Raw genomic sequence first — 25,316 nt, 5'->3', positions numbered from 1 at the left:
CAACTGAGGACCTAATAAATACGCTTAAGCATTCTCTGGGCCTCACCTGTTAACCTCGCTTAATCCCCTCAACCTGTGAGACAAGTGTTTTGATCTCCAGGACATGATGAAGAAATAGAGGCTCAGACACACATAGCAGGAATATGCACAATACCAAATGTGTAAGAAATACCCATTTATTTTATTTGTTTAATTTAATTAAAATTAGCATGATTCCACTACAATGGTAGGAAATGACATCCAAACCATTCAGGGGGCTTTCCTCGCAAGATTCTGGATCTTGCCCAGCGTGCTGAAGCATGGAGAAGGCCTGTCCTGTCATCCCTCTTCGATTTGCACAAGAATCTATCTGCTAGATGCCCACTTTCCGTACCAGAAAAATTTCCGCTGGATTGGGACACACCGCAGCTCTGTGCGACGTAGGATGTCAAAGATCTTTGAGAGGTTGGAGTTCCAGTCCCTAGGGTTCAGAATCTCCAGCCGCACAACCATCCTCTCTGAGCACTGGCTGCCTCCCCGAGCATCCCTTTTTTTTAGTGACAGGGAGGTGTTTGTCTCTTCCTTCCTGTTACCCTCAAAGAGTCTCCCTTTATCCTCTCCTCCTAGGGACACCTAGCAGAATCTAGCAGAGTTTAAACTTTTCTAAAATAAAAGCTGCTCCCTGGAAATGGATGCTTTCCTTGTGCAAAAAAACTCTGAGGCAAGAAAATACCAAGACCCTTCTTGGCAAGGGAGTGGTGAGGATATGGAGAATATGAGAAATTGATTCTCAGTAAATTTTCCTGCCACAAAAACGAGGTCACTGACTGATCCAAAGCCCACAGTAGTGAGAGGCAGAGCTAGGATCCACAGCATTCTTGCAGTTATGCAGACCACCTGAAGAGAACCCCTGGGCTCCCCCAGTTGCTGCAGGGCAGGTGCGCCTGGGCAGGGGAGAGCAGCAGCTGCAGATCCCAAACGAGAGTGGCCCCCTGGCTTCTCTGATGGAGATCACCAGTGGATGAGATCCTGGGACTTGAGTCTTCACAGAGATGAGCTTGCAGTCCAAACCCAGACCTCTCTCACCCACAGAGGGACGATCCGTCATGTTATACTGATAAACACAGCGTGTCCCAAGGATAGAATCCAAGTTATTCTAATCTCGGCATTTCCATATGGTTTATGCTTATGTAAAGCGGTGCTTGCCAGAAACACAGTGACAACACTGTCAAAGAGCATTTAAATGGAACAAACCCAAGCACCTTCTCGAATTTGTAATACATACATTATGTAAGGGAGAAGTAAAACAAAATGACTTTTTACACATGGATGTGCTTTCAGGGGATTTTTGAATTATATTCCTTTGAACAATAATTTCATATTTCTAGATGCAACACTTGTTTTAATCCTGTTCCAACCAAGAATTTTATTTTGTTCTAAATTAATTTACTTGCGGGGTGCCCGGGTGGCACAGTCAGTTGAGCATCTGACTTCGGCTCAGGTCATGATCTCACCACTTGTGGGTTCGAGCCCCATGTCAGGCTTTGTGCCGACCGTGCGGATTCTCTGTCTCCCTCCGTCTCTGCCTCTCCCCTGCTTGCACTCTCTCTCTTAATAATAAACATTAAAAAATTTTAAAAGTAATACTAATAAATTAATTAATTTACTTGCAACTTTTGTTATTACTCAAATCAATTTTCTAAAGGCTAAGGAGTTAAGTCACTGAGAACACAGCCACTTAATTTTGGGTCTTTATTTTTCTGTGTGCAGTAGTATTTTTATACTGACCTCGACTGTCAAAAACACACTCAAAATAAAAAAGCAGGAACGGGGGAGGTGGAGTGAATCCTCTGAACAGCCAAAATAGGGGTTGTAATGTTCAGGTTTACATTAAGGGAGACCCTGGGACCCACAATCTTTGTGTTTACCCCAGTTCACTTTCCCTTATGAAACATTTTAAACATATCACATAAATGGTGGGAAAAAAAAATCAAAAAAATTGAAAGTACAAAGAAAAACTCTCCTGCAGGTATACCACCCAAAGAATACCGCTGTTCATATTTTCATCTCTTTCTTTTGGGATATTGTATACATGTGTTTCACATTTCCACCATCATTCCGTTGCCCATTTCTTTTGTAGTAATGGTCAACTATTGAATTCTCTTTTTTCTTTTTTGTTTATTGTTATAAAATAAGCATTTCCCCTATTTAAAAAAAGTAGAAATTCAGAGGTACATGTGTGGCTCAATCGGTTGAGTGTCCAACTTCGGCCCAGGTCATGATCTTCTGGTTTGTGAGTTCAAGCCCTTCATCAGGCTCTCTGCTATCAGCACAAAGCCGGGTTGGGATTCTGTGCACCTCCCCCTTCTCCCTGCCCCTACCCCGCTCACATGGGCTCTCTCAAAAAGAAATAAAAACATTTTAAAAATTAATTAATTTTTTAAAAAGTCAATTAGTTCCCTAGAGAGACTATCTTCCAGAAAATCCATTCGTCTAGATTCTGTATCTTGCCTCAAACTGAAACAGTGGCATATGTGGCTAAGTGCCAGGGGTTTGAGGATGTCATAAGATAAATATCTTCTTATAGGAATTTTCCACAAAATTGAAAGAGAAGATTCACTCTAAAATAAACCCAGCCCAGACATAGGAAGTAGAACCAGAAATACATATGAATTTTTAAGATAAAACAGGAAAAGGATTTCAAAAATGAAATGTAGTTCAAGAGAAAATGATTTCGTTGACATTTTTATGAATTGTAGATGCAACCCGCATTGGTAGCACTTGTGGTGGTCTTTTGTGGTACTTAAGTTTACATCTTCCAGATGTATACATAAGAAAACAGTGTCTTGGGGTGCCTGGGTGGCTCAGTTAGTTAAGCATCTGACTCTTGATTTCGGCTCAGCTCATGATCTCACAGTTGTGAGATCAAGGCCCATGTTGGCTCTGAGCTGCACATAGAGTCTGCTTGAGATTCTCTCCCTCCCCGTCTCTCTCTGCCCCTCCCCCACTAGTGCTCTCTCTCAAAAAAAAAAAAAAAAGGCAGTGTCTGCATGAATATATAAGAATATATAAGAATATGTAAGCAAACCTTGCTTTGCTTTTAGCGAAGAATTTCTAGGACATGTATCTGCTTCCACGCTCCATTTTAAGTATGCGTATCATGTGCTTGTATTTTGTATAATACAAAAAGAAAACAGTCCTTTATCACTGAGCATGTTGGCATTATTTTCCTTCTTTTTCTTTTTCTTTGCAATATTTGAAATGAGTTTTATTCCTTTTTTATCTTTTCTTTCTTTATTGGAAACATATTTTATGTTTAAAAATGGATTTTTTTGAGGAGCTACTATAACCTGCTTTTTTCCAAAATTGAAGATTGTATTGTGATGGGAAAAGTGCGTGACATAAAATTTGCCATCTCAACTCTTTTTAAGCGTACAGTTCAGTAGTGGTAAGTATATTTACGTTGTTATGAAACAAATCTCCAGAACAGTTTTATCTTACAAACCTGAAACTTTATACCCATTGAACAACGCTTCCTTCCCCCTGCCCCACCCCCTGGTAACCACCATTCTACTTTGTTTTTCTATAAATTTGACTATTTAGATACCTTATATAAATAGAATTCTACGATGTTTGTCTTTTTGTGACTGGTTTATTTCATTTAGCATAATGTTCTTAAGGTCCATCCATGTTATAGCTTGTGATGGGTTCTCCTTCCTTTTTAAGGCTGAATAATATTCATATATATGTATATAATATAATATACATATGTGTACATATATATACACACACTATATATATACACACACACACACACTCAATTTTTTTTTGTTTATACACACACACAATTTTTTTATTCACTCATCTATTGGTGGACATCTGGGTTACTTCTACCTCTTGGTTAATGTGAATAGTGCTGCTCGGAACACAGGTATGCAAATATCTCTTTGAGATCCTACTTTCAGTTCCTTTGGATATATACCCAGCAGTGGGATTGTGGGATCATCTGATGATTCTATTTTTAACTTTTTGAAAAACCTCCATACTATTTTCCACAATGGTAGAACTCATATTTTAAAAAAGAAGAAATGGCGGGGAGCCTGGGTGGCTCAGTCGGCTAAGCTTCCGACTTGGGCTTAGGTCGTGATCTCACGGCTGGTGGGTTCAAGCCCCCGAATGGGGCCCTGTGCTGACAGCTCAGAGCCTGGAGCCTGCTTCAGATTCTGTGTCTCCCTCTCTCTCTGCCCCTCCCCACCTTGTACTCTATCTTTCTCTGTCTCTCAAAAATAAATAAACATTAAAAAAAAAAAAGTAGAAATGGCAAGAAAGCATCCTGTTTGTGGAGGGTCATGTCAGACCAACACCCTAGATTCACAGTGGGCAGGAATTCACTTCCCAGCTTCCATTGTCACCAATTCTTTTCCTGACAAAGCCCTGGTTTTGGTCAGGTGTTTACTCTTCCATCAGAAGATTCAACAGAATTTGACCTTATCCTCAGCTTTGGAAGTGTATCTCACTCTAAACCACTCTTGATAATCCCACTACCTTGCCATTGAATAGTTTAGGAACTCAGACTTCAGTCATACACAGTACAGTTTTCCCTTGAGGAGTGTTGTTGCTAGAGGAGTGAGCAGGTGACCTAAGTTGCATCAGATTGAAGGGAAAGGTTTCTGTAGGACAACTGGGTGAAAGGTTTTCTTTTTCTCCTGTGGAATATGAACAAAGTAATGTAGGTCCCCATTGTTTCCTGTAAGTCACTTATTAGCCATGAGAGTCCTAGTCTGGAGACAAAATTGTTGCACAAAGAAAGACTAAATCAAGAGAATACTAAATAAATGGAATGGAGCCCTCATGGCATTGGGCCTGGAACCCTTCTGAACTCTGGATTTGCCTATTAATAAACATCATTGTTTAAGCTAGTTTGAACTCAATTTTTCTGTAACTGGCAGCCCATAGCATCCTACCTGATATAACTCTCCCTGCTGTTCACCAACCCTTGGGGAAAACTTTGAGAATCACCTATCCATCTCACAACTCTGAGGTCTAACAATTGCTCCTGTTGCAATTCCTCTTTACATATTGGCTGGTCCCACAGCCAACCTGGGGACATCATGCCTCAGGACATTGTAAAATCTGACCGAAGGTTTCCATTCTGTTGCTGAGGGTTGGATGAGGAAAAGGGTTATCCCTCCTGCCAGGAGATAGCCTGTGATGAGAGCTAATGTAGAGGAAGAGAGGTTGTACCCTTGGTGGTAGCTTTGGAAGGAATGGAGTGCCTGCAGGGCTACCACTGGCTTATAATGTTCTTTTATGTGAATTAGGGGGAAAAATGCCCTTCCCAAGACACTTTACTTCCATATGACGGTAAACTGTCGTAATACATTGATTTTGTTAGCACAAAACATTTTTCTTTCATTTGCCAGAAAATTGTCATAATGAATATACAAATGTATGCTATCTAGGGTGTAAATAGCTCTCTCTTAGATCTGGCACCATTGAGCATGACACCATCTGGACAAAGGAACGTGACAGCCTATTAGAGACAGAACACAGAATGCGGAACAGACGAGAAAGCTGGTGGAGACGTACTTATAATCCATTCACTTTTAGCTCAGACATGATTTTGATAGGTAAACAACTTTTAACAAGTCAGCTGGGGAGATAAGGCTTTTCTTTTAACTTTGTATTTTAAAATAATTTCAGACTCAAAAAAAGGTGCCCCCCCAAAAAACAAACCCAACCAACAACGCATCACCAAAAATAAAAATCGGTCCTCATATATCCTTCACCCAACTTCACAACTTATATAAAGAGAGTACAATTATGAAAATCAGGAAATTAACTTTGATATCATACCACTAATATACAGAGCTTATTCAGATTTTACTAATTGTCACACTAATGGTTTTTTATGGTCCTGGATCCAATCCAGAATCACACATTGCATTTAGTTCTCATATTTTCTCAGTCTCCTTCAACCTAAGGTAGTTCCTCAGTGTTTGTCTTTGATTACATTGACACTTTTGGAGAGTACTGGCAGTTATTTTGTAGAATGTGCTTCAATTTGGGTTTACCTGATGTCCTTCCTAATGATTCAAAATTCAGGTTGTACATTCTTGGCAAGAATACCACAGAAGTGATGCTGTGCCCTTCTCGGTGCATCATTTCAGGAGTCGCATGATGTTAATGTGTTAACTTTATATGCGATTTAGGTGGTCTGTGCCTTGTTTCTCCACTATAAAGTTACTCTTACTCTCTTTATAATTAATAAATATCTTGTGTTGAGATACTTTAAAAATATACTTAGGGGCGCCTGGGTGGCTTGGTCGGTTAAGCGTCCGACTTCGGCTCAGGTCATGATCTCGCGGTCCGTGAGTTCGAGCCCCGCGTCAGGCTCTGGGCTGATGGCTCGGAGCCTGGAGCCTGTTTCCGATTCTGTGTCTCCCTCTCTCTCTGCCCCTCCCCCGTTCATGCTCTGTCTCTCTCTGTCCCAAAAATAAATAATAAATAAATAAATAAATAAATAAATAAATAAACGTTAAAAAATTTTTAAAAAATTAAAAAATATATATATACTTATATCCTGTTTCTTATCAAACTTTGTCCCACCAATTTTACCACCCATTGGTGATTCTTACCTACAGAAATTACCAGTGTGGTATTGGCCAAATAGTGAGGTCAAGATTTCAACTTTACTTTTTAATGTTTATTTATTTATTTTTGACGGTGGGAGAGGGGCCAAGAATCCAAAGCAGGCTCCACACTGTCATTACAGAGCCTGACGTGGGGCTCAAGCTCTCAAACTGTGAGATCGTGACCTGAACAGAAGTTGGACACTTAACCAATTGAGCCACAGGCACCCCCAAGATTTCAGCTTTGGAATTAAATTTGGAAAGACTCCCCAGAAGTAGGTGAGAAACATGTTGCAATCTGAGTGTATAATCTACTGACCAAGAGCAGGAGTTTTGCAGTCAGACAGACCTAAACTCAAATATTAGCTCCACTGGGTATTAGCTGTGTGACTCTAAGCAAATTAACTTCTCTGATCATTAATTCCCTTATTGGTAAAGTAGAAATTATGGAGTCTACCATATAGAGTTTTTATAATGAATATAATAAATATAAAGCACTTTGCATAGTGTCTGGCACATGATAAATGCTCAGTGAATTTTAGTTATTGTTATAATTGTTATTGTAATGAAGCGGTTCAGGACAAGTCTTCCCCAAAATGTGCCACTTTAGCATGTGGACTGTTTTGAGCTGAAGGTAATTAAGACCTTGTGGGCTCAAGAGAAACTTTTTTTTTAATTAATTAATTTATTTTGAGAGAGAGAGAGAGAGAGCACGCGTGCATGGGCGCAGGTGCACAAGCGGGCAAGGGGCAGAGAGAGAGGGAGAGAAAGAGAATTCCAAGCAGGCTCCATACTGTCAGCACAGACCCTGACACAGGGCCCAAACTCACTAACCATGAGATCATGACCTGAGCCAAAATCAACAGATGCTTAACTGACTGAGCCACGCAGGCACCATTCAAGAGAAACTTTTGCCCCTCTTTTAACTATGTAGAAAAATCTTCCCTGGGCGCCTGGGTGGCCCAGTTGGTTAAGCATCCAACTTCGGCTCAGATCGTGGGTTCGTGGGTTCGTGGGTTCGAGTCCTGCATCGGGCTGTATGCTGACAGCTCAGAGCCTGGAGCCTGCTTCAGATTCTGTGTGTGTCTCTCTCTCTTCCCCTCCTTCGCCATGTCTCTCTCTCCCTCTCAAAAATGAATAGACGTTAAAAAAAATTTTAAAATAAAATGGCTCAAATGGTAACCTTATAAAAGGGGGGAGGGCGCCTGGGTGGCTCAGTTGGTTAAGCATTCGACTTTAGCTCTGATCATGATCTCCTGGTTCATGAGTTCACGCCCCAGGTCGGGCTCCATGCTGACAGCTCAGAGCCTGGAGCCTGCTTCAGATTTTGTGTCTCCCTCTCTCTCTGCCCCACCCTGTTCATGCTCTGTCTCTCTCAAAAATAAACAAGCATTTCAAAAAAATGTTTTAAAAAAAGTGATCTTTCCCAAAATAAAAATATTAGCAGAGACAAATTTTATTTGAAGGCCCCATCTGTATGGCAGGGCAAACATCTAGTATGGATGAAATAATTCCTATCATAGAAACAGAGTACAATCAAAGACATTTCAGAACAGTTCCTGGTCAGAGAAAGGAATGCCTGCTCTATAGCTTTGGACCAGTGTTGACTTTATGTCTTTCATTTCTTCCCTTTCCAAATAGGACACTGAGGTTATTTGTCTCTGCTTGCTACTGTATATTTGGGAATGAGAAAAGAGAGAGGACAGATAGCTCTCTCTCTTTTTTTTTTTTTTTTTTTTTTTTTTTTTTTTTTAGCTTTTACACAACCAAAAAGAACCACATGTGTACCAGATGGAGATGCCTGAGCATCTCCCAGGGCTTTTAGCTGGATTCAGTGACTTTGGATAACATTCTCAGGGGTAGGGTGGAGAGGGATCTACTCTATATATGGGAGGAAGAGTAAAAGGGAAATTCATTGGCCAGAGAGCGAATTGTAGCAGACTGACCATGTGTTTTCCAAGCTCATTTTTTTTTTCCTCCTAGGTACTAAGTTAAATTACATTTCTCAGCTTCCCCTGCCATTAGAGGGGGGCCACTTGGCTTGAGTTCTGACCAATGAGATGGGGAAAAAGCTATCTGATACTCCTAGGCCTAGTCCATAGCCCACAATCCTCTGTGCTCTCTTTTGTCTCCCCTCAGTGAGACTGATGTCAACATCTAGGGCAATACTAGGTTCTGAAAGACTGCACAGAGCAGAAACCCCCAGCTGACCACATTGAACTCTTTGTGAACAACGAATAAATATTTATTGTATTAGGCCACTGAGATTTGGAATTATTTATTACACAGAAACTAGTGTTAATTATGCTAAGAAAATCTCCACCGTACTAATTTAACATGCTAAATGTTACACAACAATGGGCAGCTAAATGTTTATTCAGAGATTCAAGATCCATTAAATACATTATTTCCGTTGGATGATTTCTGACCAGCCAATTTGGTAAATAAATTTTAATTTTCTAAAGGTTGCCTTCAGAATACAAATATACCTGCCCATAATGGAATAATGGATGTCATAACTGAATGTGCCCAAGGGGTGGGCTAGAAAAGGATACCAGATGAAGTAGGTAAAGCCTTAAAGTGGGTAAAGCCTAGGTCCAATCCTGAGTCAAGATCAGAGACAGTCTCTCATCCAAGGTTCAACCAAGCAAAGAGAAACCACCATGGGTGTTTAGAAGAGAGACTCTACGGTGAGAGAAAGAGGAAGAGGCAGAGAAGCTAATCTGAGGACAGTGAAGCAACATAGACATTAGCAACAGCACAAAGCCACCACCACCCTTAGACTGAAAAACAGGGAAAAGGTGGTTTAATTGGAGCCCAGGAGTTATGATCACCCAGCAGAAGAGGCAGTCAAGGCAAGCACATCCCCCAAAGGTGCAGGAGACTTTGGAAGAAGGGCAGCAGTTTTGGAGATGCCACCCAAGGAAAGGAGAGTAAGATTCTACCATTCCGTCACTAGTGCCGCCCAATGGCTAATGCCAGCTGGAATCCAAGTGACTCAGAGGCCTGAGAAAGACAGCCTTACAGGAGCCAGTCCACCTGCCTTACTGAGCAGGGTAGGCAGGCCACAGGCAAAGGATCTGAGCACACGAAAGTGTAGGACATGCAGAAACTCTAAGGAAGAGATGTAGAACACTCTATTCTCAGTAAAATCAAAGCTCAAGGGTTAGAGCAACTTAAAAGAGCATTGCAGTCAAAGGTGGGACATTTTTAAATGTTCTTGCGTCTCAGAGATGCTGTTCTACTTGTTGTGATTAAAGTCACCACTTTTTTATTTTTATTCTAGGTCATGAAAGAGCCAGCATGTGGGGGAACTTTATTCCTATGTCCAAATATGAAATCTGTTCAGATGTAGCTTCCTTCTCCTTCAATTTTTGTAAGCAAATTTGATTAAGTGTTTGAAAACTGCAGAAATGAAAGGTGGAACACAGTCTGCCACTGCTAATTCGCAGCTCTGTGATATTGGGCAAACCACTTAACTGACTTCTGCGGTTCTATTTTTCTCATCTCTCAGATGGACACATAGCTTCTTCCTTATCTCATTGGCCTATTGGAATGATCATAGTTTTTGTTTGGTTGGTTGATTGGTTTTAATGAGACAATGTGAAATACTGGTATACAGAAAAGCATCGTATAATATAAAACATTATACATATTAATATGCTCTAAATCTATCCCACCATTCTATCCTTTATTTTGCGGGTCAGCTTTACTGAGATATAAATTAAATACAATTAATTTCATTAAGGTAAGTAAGTGTACAATTCAATGAGTTTTGGCCAATATATATAGATATGTAACCACTGCCACAATCATGATACAGAATATATCCATTGACCCCCAAATTATCCCTGGTGCCCATTTACATTTTTATGTTTTGAGTCAGTACATACTCAAGAGAAATGAAAACATACATCCACACAAAAACTTGTACATAAATATTCATAGTAGCATTAGTCATAATAGCCCCAAAGTGGAAACAACCCAAATGTCTATCAACTATCAAATGGGTAAGTAAAACATGGTATATCCTTGCAGTGGAATATTATTCAGCCATGAAAAGAAACGTACGGACGAAAAGAAACCAGTCACAAAAGACCACATATTATATGATTTCATTTATATGAAATGTCCAGCATAGGCAAATCTATAGAGATGGAAAGTAGGTCAGTGTTTCTCTAGGGCTGGGGGTTAAGGGGAAATGGGGAGTGACTGCAAATAGGTATGAGGTTTCCTTTTGGGGTGGTAAAAATGTTCTAAAATTGATTTTGGTGATGACTGCACAATTCTGTGAATATACTAAAAAACCATTGAATTGTACCCTTCGAATGGATATATTGTATGGTATATGAATTATGTCTCCACTAAGCTCTTACCAAAAAACTAATTCAGGAATTAAAGGAAATCTAAAACAAAGGCAAAATTCCAAGCACAATATTTCATTATAGTTTTTGTATACTATTTTTTCTTCAAAGTTACAAGAGCATTTCTATAAATTAATAACAAAGGAAGATCACATCCACAATCCTAATAGCCTAAGAAAGCAAACTATTTGATTATTTCATATCCCTTCTTCACCTCATCGTTGAGTATGTTTGCTTGATTTAAAGTCATAAATGGTACAGACTCGATTAGTAGGTTGCTTTCATCAGTTAACATTTTTCCATATTGCTACATAGTTTTCACTGTGATCATTTTGAGAAATACATGACATTCCACCTAACCGACCACATTCCTCCATCCACTCAGACACCCACGCCAGAAAGCTGAGCTATACCTATGTTGCTCTTGTCACTACCCTAGTTCAGAACAACGTACTCTCTTGCCTAAATTACTGCAAATGTTTTCTAACTGGTGCCCTTGCTTTTTGTGGTCTACCAATCCATCCTCCACACAGCAGACAGGCCTGAAACTGGTGTCTTCAGTGGTTCCCAACCAACTATGCATGAGAGGCCAAACCACTCCAATGGCTCACAGACCGCTTCAGGCTGGGCTCTTGCCTGCATTTTCAGCCTCATTACCCCCCTGTCCCCTACCCCACTCCATATCCCCTGTGTCCACTGAAATGCACACAGCATAGCGTGTGGGGTTTACTCTGCCCAGAATAACTCACCCACACTGCCCCCTCCTGTCCACTCGGCAAACTCCTACTTCTCCTCTAAGGTTTGGCATAAACATTGCCTCCATGGCGGAGCATCTCCTATCCTCCCCAGGAGGGAGGTACTCCCACCTCCATACTCCTAGATACCTTCGTACATAGCTCCATTTTGTATTGTACTTCCCATGCATGCTCTATGCCTACCTCTCTCCCCAGAATAGGAATTATGCTGTCTTCAGCTTCCAGCACTTCAGCATCTGGCACATAGTACGTCCCAGGAAATGTCATTTCAGCAATTTAAGATTTATAACTACTGGGGCGCCTGGGTGGCTCAGTCGGTTAAGCATCTGACTTCGGCTCAGGTCATGATCTCCCGGTTTGTGAGTTCGAGCCCCGTGTCGGGCTGTGTGCTGACAGCTGGGAGCCTGGAGCCTGCTTTGGATTCTGTGTCTCCCTCTCGTCTCTCTCTTCCCCTCCCCTGCTCCTCCTCTCTCTCTCTCTCTCTCTCTCTCTCTCTCTCTCTCTCTCGTCTCAAAAATACATAAACGTTACAAAAATAATAAAAATAAAAAATAAAAATTATACCTACTGTGCTAATTCACTATTTCCAGGCACTATTCAAATCACTTTCCACATATTATCTATTTAATCCTCTAAACAACCTTACAAGGTAGGTATTATTATTATTATTATTATTATTACCATTTTAAAGATGAGAAGACTGAAGAAGTTAAATAAGTTGCCCCAAATCATTACAAAGCTAGTAAGTGACAGGGTCAAGATTTGAACTTAGGCAGTGTGATTCCATGCTCCTGATCACTACACTGAACTACCTCTTGAAGAAATAAGCCATTCTTTATTGCCATATGCATAGGTTACTTGTAATCTGTCTATCCCTCCCTCCCTCTCTCCATCACTCTCTCTGATATAGATGGCACTGTAATACACAATTGTGTGTATAGCTTATTTTCCTTATTTTGAATTTGGCTTAAGATAAATCCCTATGAGTAGAATTTAAAGATACATTACAAGATGACGTTTTTTGGATCTTCATATGTCCAATAACAACTTTACTTACCATGACATAGCTTGTGCTGAAGAGGTGAAAGTGTCAAGGCCTCGGGCCATCCCAGCTGATACAGGATCAGGCAGATGGGGTCACGTACTCTGAAGGCTGAAGATGGCTGCAGGGGAAATGCAAGAAGGGGCAAACTGGTATGAATCTGCCTCGGCTGGCAGCTGGCCTAACTTCACAATATAGCCCTTGATCTAATTTTAGGATGAAAGAACGGAAAACACTTCGATGTTGCTTCTCAAAATGTCCAAGTATTAATGACTTAGTGGCCAAATTACAGCACCAGTCCTCTCAATGACACTCCTTTATGCCATGAAGTAGGTTAACACTGAGCCGTACGAATATACATGTTTGAAGCCAGCCACCATGTAAGTCTGACTGCTCTGTGACTCTTGTGAGGAAGCCCAAGCTAGCCCAGAAGAGGTATCCTGTGGAGAGTGACGATCAGCCCAAGCTGCTCCAGCCGTCCCAACCTAGGTGCCAGACATGGAAATGAAGGAGCTACCTTGGACATTTTAGCTCCAGGAGACATGTGTGGAGGAATAACGGAAGAAACAAACTGTAACCCGAAGTCAGGCCTCAGATGTGTGGCTGCAGTGAAACCAGCCCGGCCATCTATGGTCATTTGAGCCATCCCAGCCACTTAGGCATCATCATGAATAGACGAGCTGTTTCCCCTGAGTGCTGTCCAAACTCCAGATCCACAAAATTAAGAGCATAACACATGCTGTTTATTGCTGCTAAACAAACAAAACCTTTTTTTTTTTTTTATCCACCCGGAAATTTGAAAAAGATCATTTGAATGAGAAACGCTGGCTGAAAATCAGTGCTCTTCCTCCTCTACCTAGCCGCTGACTTGGCTCCCATGTAAAAGCAGCTGCTCACCATTGGCAAGGATTTGATCCAGAGTCACACGTGTGACCTCTCAGAGCAGTAGCAGCAGTGGCTGCTGAAGGCTTATCCTGGCAGTTTTCTTCCTCTGCTTTACCCCCAGAGGACCAGGGGTGATCCGTGAAAGCTGGCGCTCCTCGGACTGCTGGAGGGCGCTCCAGCCACTCGGCTGCCTATGCTACAGGGCTACCTCCGCCTGATAGAGGAGGGAAAACTCTGGCTTTCACCGTAACCCAACCTGGGGTCAAATCCCAGCTCCATCACCTAAACTGGTGATATAATTCTGGCCGTATAATTCTGAGCAACTTAACGAATGTGGAGGCCCTGGATTTTCTCCTCTTTGAAATGAGGACAGTAACACCTAACTTAGTAAGTGTGCTTTCAGGGTTAAATGAGCCTTACCTCCCTGGCATTCCATAATAATGACAGCTACTGTTGACTGAGCATCAAAAATGACTTCAAATTCCTTATCACCATCCTCAGGTGGTTGCTCAACACTGCCTGGCAGTTTCAGAAATGCTGCCTGGCAATTTCAGATGTAAATTGGATGTTGCACTATTTTACATTCACATCCTTCCTCTCTCAAGCTTCGCTCAGACCCTTGTTCTCATCACTCTATGCTGATGACCTCACCGCAGGTTTCACGGATAAAAGAGAAGGAAGCTACCTCCTCTTTCGGTCATCAAACCTAAACTGCCCCCTGCATCTGCATTTACTTCTCCTTTCCTCTTTCAACAGTGGAGGAAGGGCCCCTCCTCCCATTGCAGGCCTGTCCATCCATTTGTGTTCTAGATCCCTTCATCTTTCCCCTCTCCACTGATCATTCTGTCAGCCCTCAAATAGGCTCCACTATCTCCCATCTTTGGAAACCTTCCTTTGAGCCCTGCACTCCCTCCAGGCACTGCCCTGTTTCTCTGCTCCCTTTCTGGCAGACTCTCGAAGTTTCTACAGACCCCATCTCTACTCCATCACCTTTGCACTCACTAGCTCACTCGGATTTGGATTCCAGCTTCACCACTCCTCTGAGATTGTTTCTGTCAGGGTCACCAATGGTTTTTTATTGTTAACAGCAATGTCTACTTCATTGTTCTTTCCACTTCTCAACAGCATCAGGCTAGCTTGGACTTTCTGAAATATTCTCCTCTCCTACTTCCAGTGAAACCATAATCTCCTGGCTTTCCCCTTCTTTTGTGGGGGTCTCCATCCTCGGTCTTCTTTCTCAACACCATGTGTCAATGTTGATACTTCTCAAGATTTGATCCTGGCTCCTCTTTTCTTCTATTCCTACATGTTTCCCTAGATGACCTCATCCACCACGAACTTGAAATACAATATTATGCTGATGCTTTCAAATGTGTATCTATAGTTCAGGCCTCTCTCATCCACCTCCAGACTCACGTATCTGCCTGCCTAGTTCATGTAACTACTTTGAAGCTTACCTCTTCCAATTCCACTCTCTTGCTTAAATCAAGAAACCAGAAGTATCCTAGACCTGTTCCTTTTCCTAACTCCCTACATTAGTCTAATAATTTCTGTTAATTTTACTTCCAAAATAGGTCTCAGAACTGTCCCCTTCTGTCCATCTCTGAAGCCATACTCCCATCACTCTCATCTGAACGGCTCCCTCCTGTTGGATCTCTCCCTGCTTTTCCTCTTGCCCCTGCTCCTCCCCATTCCCTATGTAACATCCAGAGTTCTCTTTCTCAACATAAATAAATCAGTTATTGTCACTTGTCCACTTCAAAACTGTCAGTAGTTTCCCATTATGCTTAGAACAATCCAGACTGTTTGCTATGGACTGCCAGGCCTCTGGCCCCCAAACCCTGCCTACACCTTCAACCTCATCTGAACCCACTCTTCTCCCTTGTGATGCTCCAGCCACACTGGCCTTCTGGAAGTTCCAAACATTCCTATCCCATGGCCTTTTGACTGTGGTGCCCTCTGTCTTACTCGTCACCTAGATCGCACCTTCTCATATTCTGGATCTTTATCGGTTATGAATGGTCTTTCTTGCCAGCAAATAAAAAGAACCTCATCTAAGAAAGGCTAATACACATGGAAGCTTTTCTCTTATAACAAAATTTCCAGAAGTCAGTATTCTAGGGCTGGCACAGCAGCTCCATGAGATGAGAGGAACTTGGCCTCTCCCTAGATTTCATCTCTACCATCCTTCATATGCTGACCTCCCGTGTCTGGCCTCATCCTTGCTGCCTCATGGTCAGAAGATGGCTCCTACACTTGAAGGCCTTCACTCCATATCCCAGGCAGAAGAAGGGGAGCTAGGGGGCAAAGCCTACTTCTTCTCTAACTTTTCATTACACAGAATTTCAAACATAAAAAATAGAATAATATAACAGCCCCCTCATGGATCCATCATGCAGCCACAATAATTATGAACTCGTAGCCAATCTTGTTTCGCCTCCCCACACACTTCTCCCTTTCCACTTACTATTTTGAAGCAAGTCGCAGACGTTGTATTATTTTTTCCCAAAATGTTTCGCTATATATCTCTAAAAGACAAAGCTCTTCCTTTTTTAAATATAACCACGATACCATTACCACACAAAAAATGAACAATTCCTGGATGTCATCAAATATCTGGATTTCAAATTTCCAGTTGTCCCAGAAGAGTCGTATTTTTTGTACTTAAAAGTATCCAAATAAGACCAATACTTGCCATGATGTGTTCTTGATGTCTTTTAATCTATAGGATCCCCTTTTATCTTTTTTTTCCTCTCAATTTATTTTTGAGAAATCAAGTCATTTGTCCCCAGAGTTTCCCACAATCTAGATTTTCCTGATTTCATCCTGATGGTATCCTCTGTCTTCCGTGTCTTATAAACTCACAGTTGGATCTACTGGTTTCATTAGACTCAGGCTTGGTTTTTTGTTACTGTAGCTTTTGTTCATTTGTTTGTGTGTTTGCTTGCTTGTTTGTTTGGCAAGACTGCTTTGTAGGAGGTGATGTGTTCTGCTGTCTGGAGTCACCTAATATCTGATTGTCTCTCTTTTTGTAATATTAGCAGGTTTTGATGATTAATGTCTAGATCCATGAATTCATTAGGTTATAAAATGTTGGTACATTAATTCAATCATTCTTTCTTCATTTATCAGTTGGAATACTTTTATAAAGAGAAACTTGCTCCCCCTATTATTAGGTTACCCAATGGATACAGACAATAAAGGAAAGGTAAAATACTTGATTCTTTTCTTTAGTTTGCTAGTTTTCAAAATAATGAGTTGACTCACTAGCACCCTCCAATGATGACCACTCAGGGATCCTTTTTTAAAAAATTGTCTTTATGGAGGCGCTTGGGTGGCTCAGTCAGTTGAGTGTCTGACTTTGGTTCAAGCCATGATCTCGTGGTTCATGGTTTCCAGCCCCACATCAGGCTCTGTGCTAACAGCTCAGAGCCTGGAGCCTGCTTCAGATTCAGTGTCTCCCTCTCTCCCTGCCCCTCCCCTGCTTGCTCTCTCTCTACATATATCTCAAAAATAAATAAACATCTAAAAAAACTTTTTAAGGAGTCTCTCAAAAAAATAAAATAAAAAATAAAAAAGTTGTCTTTATGAACTTATAGATTTAAACATATTTGACATATTTTGACATACATTGCAATTCTCCATATTGATGCTCAAATGGTCCCTTCTCTGACCTTTGGGAGTGTCCTTACATTGGTTCACCATTTCCTTTTCTATGAGAAAAACTAAAGCTTTCTTGAAACATCACTTGGCCAGTTTCCACGTCTGTCTCACTGGCCAGAGTTATGTCACATGGCCACCCTGAGCTTGATGATGATGGCAGACAAAGTTTGAGTCATTCATCATCTCTTCCAAGAGGCTTCCCCTGGTGCCCTATCTAAAGAATGCACCCCCCTATTATTCTGCGGAACTCTATCCTGTTTACTTCCTTTACACTACCAACCAGAAACTATGGTTATTTTATTTGTCCATTTGTTAAGGGTCTGAACTGCATCACTGGGCTGTGAGCTTCATGACATTTTCCCGAGCACAATACCTGCAGATGTACACAGAAGATACTCAGTAGGTATTTGTTGAATAAATAAAGGTAGGCACGTCTATTATCTCCATTGTATACATTATATACAGTGCTGTCCAATACCGTAGCCAGTAGCCACATGTTGCTATTTCAATTAATGTAGTATAACTACTATGGAAAACAATGTGGAGGTTCTTCAAAAAATTAAAAACAGAACTACCATATAATCCAGCAATCCCACTTCTGGCTACGTATCCAGAGGAATCAAAATCAGGATCTTAAAGAGCTCTCTGCACCCCTGTGTTCACCACAGTGCTCTTCACAGCTGCCAAGACATTGAAACAAACTAAATGTCCATCAACAGACAAATGGATTAAAAAATGTTGCACACAGATACAATGGGATATTATTCAGCTTTATATAAGAGGAAACCCTGCCATTTGCAATAGCAAATGAACCTAGAAGACATTATGCAAAGTGAAATAAACCAGACACAGGACAAATACTACATGATGCCACTTCTATGAGGAATCTAAAATTGAAGCTCACATAAACAGAGAATAGAATGGCAATTGCCAGGACCAGGAGGACAGGGAAATAGGAAAGTGTTAGTCAAAGGGTACGAAGTTACAGTTAAGCAAGATAAGTCTTAGAGATGTATGGCATAGATGGTGCAGCATAAATACCGTATCCATACTTATAAATTTGCCAAGAAGGTGGTTCTTATGTTAAGTGTTCTTACCACATGATAAATGATAATCATCATCATAATAATAAAGAGGGCAGAAGGAAGCTTTTGCAGGTGATGGATAAGTTTATAGCATAGATTGTAGTAATGGTTTCATGGGTCTACACTTATGTCCAAACTCATCAAGATGTAGACATTAAATATGTGTAGCTTTTTTATATGTCAATCATACCTCAATAAAGTGGTTTCAAAAATAATTACATAAAAATGCAAATTAACTTAAATTTAAAATCCAGTTTCTTAGTCACACTAGCCATATACTGACTACTCAAAAACCACATCTGAATAGTGACTACCACCATGTAGATCTAGTGCATTTTACCTCATCACAGAATTCTACTGGAAAGTGCTGGATAGAAGAAGAAATTGGCTGAGAGGTAAATTAGCCAAGGTCATACAGCTACTAAGAGGAGTTGGGATTCAAACTCATGTCTGAATGACTTTAGAGCTAGAACTCAACACTGTAACAGTCATCGTTCTGTTATTACTTGCTTACTCCTGCTTTCCATTTCAGACCCTCTAAAGGAATTTACAGGGAGCTTCAAGCCTGGCTACCTCACAGAGTGACCAACTGTCCTAATTTGCCTGGGCCTGAGGGCGTTCCCGGGATGCAGAAAAATTCTGGGCAAACCGTTGTTAGGAAACAAAATTCAACCAGGTAAATTTGAAGATCCAGTTGGCTTTATTAAGCAATTCATGATTTGGGCAGTATGCCATCTAGCAAGTAGAAACGGAGCTCTGCGGAGTATACAAAATGGAGGGTTTTTACAGGAAAAAGGGTGGGGCAAGAAGCTGTTCACAAAAAGAAAAGGTCACCTTCCCTTAGCGAGAGGGATGGTGGGTCTTATCAGGTGAATTACCTCAGCTTTCTGTGGGGAATGGAGAAGGTCCCTGTGACAAATTACTTTATTGGTGCTTACCAGAAAATTCCTGACTGACTGGTTAAAACTACATTTCTGAGAGAGGTTGAAACTGTAGTTAGGTTAGGTGTCAAGCCTATAGCATAAGTGACTTTATTTGGGATCTGTGGTTTTCTTTTTTTTGTTTTTTAAGTAGGTTCTATGCCCAGCGTGGGGCTTGAACTCATGGCCCTGAGGTCAAGAGTCACACTGGCTTTCTTCGAACACTGTGCTACCTAATTATCAAAATTCTCTGTTGAGGTTTGTGACAGGTAAATAGATGGTCTCACTCAACTCCATTTCAACCCCTTGTAATATGTGCCCTATTACATGCTAGAAGTGAGAAAATTGAAGACTTCATTTCCCAGAGTCCCTTAGAGCTTGGATCCCATACATAGTCTAGCTCTGGCCAAGCAGATGCACTTGGGCAACATCCAGAAGGCCAGCTTGAAAAAGAAGATGCATTTCTGCTGTTTTATCAGCTAGGCAGTTCTGGGGCAGCAGAGATCTGAGCGTATTATCTTGGATGTCATGGCTTTGGAGAGACAGAATACGGGCATGCATTTTGCGGTGTAGATTTAGCCTGAGCCAGCCAGTCCTGGAACTGGCAATAGTAGCAATGACTCCCTGATTTCTTGGTTTACTGTTGTATCAGAAGTGGCAGCTCCCGAATCACTGTTCCCTGAGTAAGCGTATTCTGTGGTGGAATCCTGAGCGTCATTACTGGGAGCCCAGCCTGGATCCTGCTCTTTCAGCCTTTCAAGGGATTTTTATCCTCTTAGCTCTCTGTGTGAATTCACTTTATGCTGAAGGGAGTTAAAGTGACTTTTATTATTTGTGGCTGAAGAACCTTCACTATTCAGCAGGGACTTCCTCTGGAAAACAAGGGAGCCTATATAACAAATCTGAGTGTCCTGAACACTGGGACCCTAATATAAAACTCTCCCTGACACTGCTATCCTTCTCTAAGGAAGGTGCATACATCCTAGTCACCAGTATCCTCCAAATACTGGAAGTTGGTTATGGAGAAACGTACACACACACACACACACACACACACACACACACACATTTTTTCCTCTTCCATATGCTGGAATGTTCTTCCAAATCTCTTTACATGACAGTTCGCATCTTAATCTCTCTACCTTCAGGTACCAGCATCAGTTGTGGCTTCCTCAACTTCCCCAATCTAAACTGGCCCCCCTCTTCCAGTTATTCTCTTTCACATCATTTTGTTCAATTTTTATGTTACTTTACACAGCGTGTATTTATTTACTTGTTCATTTTCTGTCTTCCCCTGTCCCCACCTTTCTCCCTGCCCAGAAGAATGTATACCCCGTGAAAGGAGGGACATTTTTTTTTGCATTGTTCATCACCGTAACCTCACCGCCTTGGAACAGTGGCTTGCACATGGTAGCATCATTTAAACATATTTGTTGAATAAATTACAAAATAGAGATTGTTGTAGCTAGGACATTTTTTAACAGGGGGAAATGTTCTTGTGTGAACAAGACTTAACTGAGACCGCAAAGAAACAATGAGAAATAAGGAGACCCAACAATTGTGATGAAAGGCATTGTTGTGCAGGTAGCGGAGTATTAGAGCGGACATTTGCAACCACGGTGTAAACTCTGGGTAATGAGAGTAATACACTGACTTTTGGGAGGCACTTTGGTTGAGTTATGAAGTGTGCAGTTTCTAGAGCCACCTAAACATGAGTTCAAATGCCAGTTCCACGTTTCTGCTGTCTGAATTTGGGCAAGTTCATGAGCTTCTCTCAGTTTCCTTCCCTCATCTGGAATATGAGGAGAATAATAGTACTCAACACACATGCCTACTGTGCTGATTAACAAGATGACACTTATAATGTGCTTAGTACATGGCCTGTGTATGTAGCATATGGCCTATGAGGACTCAATAAGTATTAGATAATAAGAGTATTATAATTTTGCTAAACCCAGCTCCATTCCTGAAATTATGCCCAATACTTGGGGTTACTCTGATTATAGCCTATTACATTTCTAGCAGCCCAACCCTATCCCCCTTCACCAAATCATAATTAGTAGGTGCTCAAAAAATATTAGTGACTGTCAGGAAGTTTGCTCATGCGGGGTATATTCCATTCATGTATAAACAGTTATTATTGGTGGTGCTGATGCTATATTTTTCCATCTCTGTTGACCAAAAACAAAACAAAACCAAAGAGAAACTTAAATAGGCAACAAGAATATTGGGTAGAAAATACTCCATCATCAGAGAGAAGAGCAACCAATATAAAAGAACATTAAAGAGGAAAGAAGTGGCCTAAACCTTTCCAATGATTCATTCCAGTGATTAATTTTCCCTACATTTGATTTGTCCTATTGAGAGGGACAGGGCCAATTCATTCTTTCATTCAGCAAGTATTTATGAAATGCCTACTAAATTTATGATGTTGAAAGAACGGGCTAGGAATGCCTTCTCTAAATTCACCCCAACCTTGGTTAGCTTCTACTCAATATTTAGAATTCAGCTCAAATACCATTTCCTCTGCTAAAGCTTAAAACTAGGCCAGGTCACCCTGGTGTGTGTCCTCATGGCACTGGAAGTCTTACCTTTTCCCCACTTGCTTTTTTGGTGATTATGTGCTTAATGCATGTCTCTTCTGTAGTCTACACAAGGGTAGGGACTTTGGTTTTATTCAAGAGTATATCCCTGGTACTTAGCTTGGGGCCTGCTACATAGTAGTTGCCGAGTTTTCTGAAGAGAGGAAAAGATTGAGGCTTTGAAGAAGGGGTCATCAGAACCTCACTCTAACACTGTTCATTCACCACAGCAGCTTTTGCTTGTTCATGGTGGCCTCTGACTCCCCCAGGCAGCTCTGCTCTTAGGACCCCGCAGAAAGCAGTATGGAAAATCACTGTAATCGAAAATAACACTACACTCAAAAATAGTCTCCTATACCTCTTGTAAGAGGTGGCCTTGTGGCAAATCTCTAAGCAAGGCACCAACGCCTATAACAAAAGCAACAATGAAATAAGGAAGTTCATATTGGGGCAATATTATCCTGGCAGCTAAAGTTCTAGGAATTCTTTTTAAAGATTTTATTTTTTTTAAGTAATCTCTATATTCAACATGAGGCTTAAACTCACAACTCACAGAAACACAGGGAGTAAACGTGAGTGGCAGGAGATTAAGGCTGAAGCAGGCAGTGTATGAAGGACCTGGATGTACCCTGCTAAAGAGTTTAGAATATTATGAATTGTGGAGCACCCACATAGGAATTTAGGTACAAAAATGTCAGAATCAGATCTACATTTTTAAAAGATCATCATTTTTTAATTATTTTTTTAATTTTTTTTAATGTTTATTTTTGAGAGAGAGAGAGAGAGAGAGAGACTGAGTGTGAGCAGGGGAGGGGCATAGAGAGAGAGACACACAGAATCTGAAGCAGGCTCCAGGCTCTGAGCTGTCAGCACAGAGCCCGACGCAGGGCTCAAACTCACAGACTGCAAGATCATGACCTGAGCCGAAGTCGGATGCTTAACCGACTGAGCCACCCAGGTGCCCCGAAGATCATCGGGTTTTTAAAAAAAAAAAAAACTGTTTATTTATTTGTCTTTTTATTTGTTTTGAGAAAGAGGGAGATAGCAGGGAAGGGGCAGAGAGAGAGTGAGAGGGAGAGAATCCCAAGCAGGTCCTCGATGTCAACACAGAGCCCCATGTGGGGCTCGATCTCATGAACTGAGATCATGACCTGAGCTGAAATCAAGAGTTGGAAGCTTAACTGACTGAGCCACCCAGGTGTCCCAAAGGTCGTCCTTTTTAAAGTGTAAGACCCAAAGAGAATATAGGCAGAAGGTCTTGGTCCTTTTCTGCCGATTTCATCTTGCATGTTGAAACCACTACATCACCAGTTGGCCAAACTGGAAACAGAAATCACCCTAGCCTTACCTCTCCCTCACCCTCCAAATGCCCACCAAGTCCTATGGATTCTACCCTTAAAAGTTTCTTGAATCTACACAATGCTATCATTCCCACTGCTATGTCCTTTCCTCAGACCCTTATCACCGCTTATCTGAACTTTTCCAATAGCCTTCTATCTGGTCTTCCTCCATACGGACCTCCTCCCCCAATTATTTGCTAGGCTGCTACAGGAGATTCTTCCAGAATGCAGGTCTGGTAGTGTTTCTATAACCTAAAACTTTTTAGTGTTTTCCCGTGAGCCTTAGGAACTCTTTCCTACTGGCAGAAAGCCATCTAAGATTTGGACCCATCTAACATTTTCAGCTGCAAATGCTCACCTCCTCCCTTGCAAAGCTGTCCTTCAGCCTTGTTGAACTCCTGGCAGATTCCCAAACAGGCCAGAAGGCTTCAAACCTCCCACAGAGTCTCCATTCCCTCCTTCTGAATGGATTTCCTTCAACCTTCCCTAAAGAAATCCCATTATTATTCAAAATTCAGTTTAAGGGTTATTTCCTCCCTGAAGCCAGTCTTTTTGTTTTTTAATGTTTATTTATTTTTTGAGAGAGAGAGACAGAGTGCGAGCAGGGGAGGGACAGAGGGAGAGGGAGATACAGAATCCGAACCAGGCTCCAGGCTCTGGGCTGTCAGCACAGGGCCCCGATGCAGGGCTTGAACTCACAAGCTGTGAGATCATGACCTGAGCAGAAGCCAGACGCCCAACTGACTGAGCCACCCAGGCCCCCCTAATTTTAAACTCCGTTTTAGTACCACTTCCCTTCTTTCTCCTTCCTGTAGCTCGCTGTCTGGAGTCCTCTGGTTACTTCCATGGCAGATGTCATTGTTCGATGTTTGTCCAAGCAAGGACCATCTACATCATAATCTCTTTGTTGTTGGACTTTTTAAAATATTTGTTTGTTTGTTTGTTTGTTTATTGAGAGAGGGTGCAAGTGAGTGAGGGACAGAGAGAGAGGGAGAAGGAGAGAGAGAGAATACCACGAGGGGCAGAGAGAGAGGGAGAGAGAGAGAAGCAGGGCTCACCCAAAGCAGGGCTTGAGGTCATCCGGTGAGGGCTTGAACTCATGAACCATGAGATCATAACCAGAGCCGAAATCAGATGCTCAACTGACTGGGCCACCAGGCACCCATAATCTCATTTTTTGAAAAGTTTTTTTCTACTGTTTTACTTCTTTAAAAAATATTTATCATCACCATCATCACCATTGCAGATTCCTGTGCTCCAAACCTACTAAATCAGTCCATGGACCTGGGTGAAGAATTTGCTCTTAAAAAAAATCTGCTAGATTACTGGTCATGTTCTGTTTCTTGATCAGGTGCTAATTACACACAGTGTTTATTTGTGTGGAATTCACTGAGCTCTGCCCTTAGATTATGTATACATTTCTGTATGTATGTTACATTCAATGAAGAGTTAAAAAGTAAACACTCCCCAGGCTATTTTTATAGCACTGATGGAGAAGCACTGACTTCTCTCTTGCTATTGAGTTGTAAGCTTTTAGAGGGTAGTGAGGGTATCTATGCTGTCTCTGTATTCCCACCATCTGTTTTAGTGCCTACAGTATAGTACACACTTAATGAATGACTAGTAAATAAATGAATGAATGAACAAAGGGAGAGAAGTGGCTTGAGGGTTCCTTCCTCCCTCACTCTTTTCTAAACATTGTTCCATGCCCCTGCTGGAGCACGTGAGAGCTCCTACCTCAGAGTTAAACTTCCCAGATATATCTCCCCTGAATAATCCTGTGAGATGCCACCTGACTTCCTCTCTACCCCACATGCTTGGTGTGACTGATCCAGGGCACCAGCCTGACAAGGGCGGGAGAAAGGAAGCAGGTGGAGGACGTTCTGTCCCCAGTACCAGTACTTCTGCCCTGCCTGGGTCTGAGCCACCTGGCTCAGGCGTTCCTCAACATGCCCGGGAATCAAGCTGGAGAGAGCATGTCCTTGGAGATACTGCATTGCTAAAGCTCCTACTTGCACCTCTGATATAAACTGCTTCCTAAATTACTCAAGTTATGTGGGAATTTGAAA

General features: G+C 41.5%; 1 protein-coding gene across 9 annotated transcripts in view; it reads left to right on the top strand.

The window, feature by feature from the left end:
- Positions 1 to 25,316, top strand: part of PANK1 (pantothenate kinase 1) — a 101,874-nt gene that overhangs the window by 20,676 nt on the left and 55,882 nt on the right. The window contains exons 1-4 of one of the 9 annotated variants that reach the window (XM_047825038.1): positions 3,373 to 3,427; positions 12,798 to 14,044; positions 17,638 to 17,719; positions 18,938 to 19,081. The exons of 1 other annotated variant lie outside the window; for it this stretch is intronic. The gene's annotated coding sequence lies outside the window, so the exon portion shown is untranslated. Of the gene's footprint in view, positions 1 to 3,340; positions 3,428 to 12,239; positions 14,045 to 17,637; positions 17,745 to 18,937; positions 19,082 to 25,316 lie in introns of those variants that run through there. 7 more of the 9 variants (XM_047825032.1, XM_047825037.1, XM_047825031.1 and 4 more) reach the window with 7 other exon arrangements.

This window comes from Prionailurus viverrinus, chromosome D2 (assembly GCF_022837055.1).
Source record: "Prionailurus viverrinus isolate Anna chromosome D2, UM_Priviv_1.0, whole genome shotgun sequence".
NCBI lineage: Eukaryota > Metazoa > Chordata > Mammalia > Carnivora > Felidae > Prionailurus > Prionailurus viverrinus.
Note: the sequence above shows the minus strand (reverse complement) of the source record. Positions and strands in the feature narration are given on the sequence as shown.